Source organism: Centropristis striata, chromosome 24, assembly GCF_030273125.1.
Source record: "Centropristis striata isolate RG_2023a ecotype Rhode Island chromosome 24, C.striata_1.0, whole genome shotgun sequence".
Classification (NCBI taxonomy): domain Eukaryota; kingdom Metazoa; phylum Chordata; class Actinopteri; order Perciformes; family Serranidae; genus Centropristis; species Centropristis striata.
In genome coordinates, this window is record NC_081540.1 from 14,277,296 (window position 1) to 14,282,295 (window position 5,000).

The 5,000-nt window shown below is 35.5% G+C and overlaps 1 long non-coding RNA gene across 2 annotated transcripts in view; it reads left to right on the top strand.

Moving 5' to 3' along the window:
* The first annotated feature begins 2,810 nt into the window (after window positions 1-2,810).
* Window positions 2,811-5,000, top strand: part of LOC131963118 (uncharacterized) — a 3,177-nt gene continuing 987 nt past the window's right edge. Inside the window, exons 1-2 of one of the 2 annotated variants that reach the window (XR_009390006.1) lie at window positions 2,811-2,838; window positions 4,826-4,863. This is a non-coding gene — a long non-coding RNA (uncharacterized LOC131963118). Of the gene's footprint in view, window positions 2,839-4,812; window positions 4,864-5,000 lie in introns of those variants that run through there. The other variant, XR_009390005.1, reaches the window with a different exon arrangement.

Here is a 5,000-nt window from a genome sequence, read left to right on the forward strand (position 1 = left end):
GTAGACAGATTGCTGGTGAATAGTTTGAGAATTTTAGTGCTCTCTTACCTTTGACACATCTAACACACATTACAGGGGAAAAACACACAACACAGTTTAAAGTTGACATTGAGGTGGAACTTGTTTTTTATGATCTGCACCCTAAAACTATCTCACATTTTTTTTGGTCTTGTGAATTTACATAGAAGCTCTGGAAGGACATTGCCTCCTTTGTTAACACAAATATTTTCACTGGTTTTACTTTGCCTTATAAAGATGTCATATTTGGCTGTTTTGATCACAAAAAGAAGGATGATGATGCATCATTTCTTAAAAATGTATTTTTTCTTTTGCCAAATACCACATACACAAATGTAAGTTTTCAAGTAAAAAAACAAATTTCTTTTTGTTTAAGTCAGAGTTTGAACAGTATATCTCAACTCTCTCCTGTCTACAAAACAAAAAAGCTGTGAAGACTGCCAACATATGCTCTGCGTTTCATGTCTTTAACACGTAATCTTGCGTCTGTTTATTTTATTATTTATTTGTTTTTGTTTCATTCTTTTCCATTTAATTATTCTTCTATTTTATTTTATTTTTTAAGTATTTACTTCTATTTTATTTTAAGCATTGTTTATATTTCTGTAACTCGTTTCTTCTTTGTAAGTGAGCATTGTATTGCTGTTTGATATTTAAAAAAATGAATTAAAAAAAAGCACACAACACAGGTAATACTGAATAACAAAAGCAGCTGCAGTTCTGTGGGGGCATTTTTAAGGGTACACGGTTTTTGCTTTAAATTTAATTGTTTCTTAGAAATATACATTCAGAAGATCCAAGATCAGCCCCGTCATTTTTTTATTTTTTTTTAGAGTTTAGGTCACGTGTACATAACGGTCACACTGCGCGCTTTTATTTTGAATTTCTTGGGAACAGCGCCTACAGCGGCAAAGAGCAGCAGTCCGCGGTAGAAGCAACATCGTGCATTTGACACTGGTGAGTGGCATATCTATCTCTCTATTATGTAAAGTTATTGTATTAAACCATCATTACTATCCAAGTACTGTGAGGTAAGACACTGGGGAATTTTCAAAAATGCTTGTTTGAACGCAGGCTCAGCTAATGTGGTGAGTGTTTTAGCTAGCTTTAGCTAATGCGAATAGGCCTAATAAACCTAATTAGTCGAAATGCCGTTACTGTTTTTATATAGCCCCTCTCTAAAACAAAGGCAGTATATACAATTTCGAATAAAAAAAAATGCAAGCTGAATTAGCTCAACAGGCCCATGTGGAGACTTTTTGTTGCTGTGGCAGCTAACTCTTCAGCTAGTTACTGAGTGTAGTGGGTGAATTTAATCAGCCCACAAGCCACAGTGGCCAGTTAAAAAAGAAAAAATATATATATCATGGCAGACCCGTAACAACATTAATTGACAGCGTTTGCGAGAGTGTGAGAGACAATCGTCCGTGTCACCTTGTCGGCTGACTGTTTAGTGTGTGTGTGTGTGTGTCGCTGCAGCTGGAGAGCTGGAGTCAGACGGAACACACGTGAAATAGACACAGAGCGCTGAAGTCGCGGACATCGTTAAACTTCTCACACTCACAGATCACTTCTCACACAGCAGATAGAGAAGCAGGTATTTATTTAAAGTTAGAGAGGGAGGAGGAGCGAGGTGAGCGAGGGAGGGAGGTGGGAGCGGACAGGCAGGAGAGGCTGGGATAATAGGAGAGAAGCTGCTGATTGAGAAAGGCAGGTAAGCTATTTAATTTTGATCAAATTATCATGTAGTTGATTTATGGATAGTGGAATAAATATTGCATGGTGGAGCTTACTGTGGTATTATCATACTGTCAGATCTTGATATCATGATATGTCTTACAATACTGCAATAAATATCATGGGCTTGTTATTGAGGTATTGTGATATTTTGATATTGTTACAACCCTAGTAGAGCACAAAGAGCAGAACAATAGGGGATGATACAGTTAATCTACAGTAAAATTGAACGTGTGTGAAGAAATAGAGCATTTTCTAAATCAATATTTTTACGTCGTGTACTGTTGACTTAAAAAAAAAACAAGACAAATTACAAATGATACAAATGTATGCTTGCAAAATGGTGGCTGGTAAAAACATTGAGTGACTGGTAGAACATCATATTTGTTGAATAATCAAATCGTAGGACCCTGAATCGTAATTGAATCAAATCATGAGGTGCCTTCAGCCTTATACACACATTAATCTAATTTTCAACAGAGTCTTTATGTGTGAGACCCCACACATGAAGATAAAAAAATCTTTGATTGAACAGTTTGGATCATATTGTGTGTGGTGTGCTCCGATATTCCAAATACAGCACACCACACACATAAAGATTTGTCTCATGACACACAAGATTCTTGCCCCCTGTGCCAGAATTCTAGTGTGATCAAACGTGATCTGATATTTTTGAAAATATTGAACATGTTTAATATTTACAATTGTCAGCGCGGACCGTTTTTTCTGAGTCGATTGTCGGGAGAATTTTACTCTTTAACACACCCCACACGACAGGATAATCTCATAAAATAATCTTAGGATATCTTAAAATAATCGGCCTAAAATATTCTTCATACTTTTGCCAATATGGCCCTGAAGTTGGCCATTGTTTAATTCTAAATGATGTTTAAAGAGAATATATTTTTTAATGTTCATAGCTCATACTGTCAACCAAATTTATTTTACAGAGGCTCTTAAAAAGAACTTGTTGACAGCACATGTGAACCAGCAGGAAGCAGAGAGGGAGCTGTCCAAATGGTTCACTGGGGCAAGAGACAGAGGAGGACGAAGAGCAGCCAGACAGCCGGTGCCAAATTAATAGTAAGCAGTGGTGGAACTGTAAAACTCGTAATGTCTAATAAAGTTACTCCTGTCATACAGAGCCATATATTAACTCTTTCAAGTCAATAAAAACATGGTCCCTCTTCTCTTACTGCACTTCAAAGAGGTCACTGTGGAGAAAACAAAAACCACGGTTTGTAAATGTATGCACCTGGCTGGAGTCCTATACACTGTTTGTAGCTCTCTTTTTTTAAGTGCCCATGTTTTTATTGACTTGGAAGAGTGCCTATATGGCTGTCTATGACAGGAGTAACTTTGCAAGTTTTACAGTGAGGTCAAGACACACAAAACAGCAAACACACACACACATCTAACAAAACACAGCAAATCTTGTTTTCATAAGAAATATTAGCATAATGTAGTCAAACTGGCATTTTAAGGGTTAAAATCCTGATGATTATTCAATATTTGATAGTTTTGATGAGGACTGAAGTTGATCAAAAGATTTAACCCAAAAAAGTTGAAAAAAATATATCAGTAATAGTTTTATTGTGTTTTTAGAAGTGGACATGTCTGCCATAAAAGGGTAGTACAGTTTAAAATCTGACACTACACAAAAAAACTAGAAATGCATCAAAATCAATTTTGTTGCTAATCTTTGACATATCCAAGACTGATAAATGCCCCAGCCAAAAAGTATTTCTTAAATGGAAAATAACTCAATTTTTGTTTGTTTTTTCTTTGAAAAACAGTGACATTGTGGAATCAAACTGGCATTTAAAGGGTTAAAATCCTGAAAATAATAATTGAATATTTTTAAAGTGTTATTTAGAAGTGGACATGTCTGCCAACAAGTGGCCAAAAAGGGAATTTTACATTTTAAACCTGACACTACACAAAAGCTAAAAATGCATCAAAATCAATTTTGTTCTTAATCTTTGACATATCCAAGGCTGTGATAAAAACAATGCCCCAGCCAAAAATTATTTATTATATGAAAAACAGCTCTAGGTTGGATCTTTATTCAAATTGTACTCAGTACTCAATTAGGATGTTTTAAGACAATATTTGTATGTGTACATCTGTAAAAGGTAAGAGGTTTGTGAAAGTGGGACGCATGTATCAATAAATTCCTTTTATTATGGTCAGTGGAGTAGCATAGACCAGGGATCTTTAAGCTGGGACCAAGATGGGTCTTGTGTATATAACTCAGTTGGGGCCCACTCACACCTAGTGTAATGCTGCCTTAAACCCACAGGGGCACGCATGTGACCAACATAGGACTCACAGACTATCCACCCACACTGTAACGAATTGCTGTAAATTTACTGCAGGATTTCAACAGTATTAAGGCGTTTTTTTAAAATGCAGTGCTTTACTGTTAATATTAAAGAAAATCTGTTAAATTACAGTCCATTCAGTTTTTTTTAACAGAACTGTAATGTATTCCTAAAATACAGCACTTTACCGTAAACGTATCTTAACTAACACTATCATGCAGTATTTTGGGCATTCTGGGAAGTGGGAAGAGCATTGCCCGAGCTGCACATGTGAACCTGCCATTCTTGATCCATCCCCATCCTTCTAATTATTTGATGAGTATAGCAATTTTATTTTATTGTTTTATATTATATATTTATATCATTGTTTTATTTGATTGTATTTGTTTTGTTTGCAATGATTACTGCATGTGCACATCATGCTATAGAAGGATATACCAGCTAGCTAAATTAATTAATCAAACATACAAGGAGCACATTTGAATTTCTACTAAGTTAATGTGTGTTGACACCTGCATTTTGCCAGTGAATTCATGAAACTTTACGATAGTCTTGTGTAAACATTTTACCGTCTAAGTCACTTCGACAGTTGACTACAGTGCATGCTAATTATTGTGTGTCACAGTGCAGATTCAAATAAAGGTAATATTATTTTCAAGATATTTATTGGATGACAAATGAAGTACTGAAGAATATTTGTTTTGCTGAGCTCGATTGACTTTTGACACATTTCTTTGACATTACAGATGCAGTAGATGACTTTACTGCTGCCCTACTTATCATAGTAAGTAGTATACTTGCATGTTCATCACATCACAACAGTCAAGTCTGTTCGGCTTGCAATGATGTTTTCTTGTCGGATCTGTAGCCAAGTTTCTTTATGATACATACATATGCCATGTCATACACTTACTCATCTTA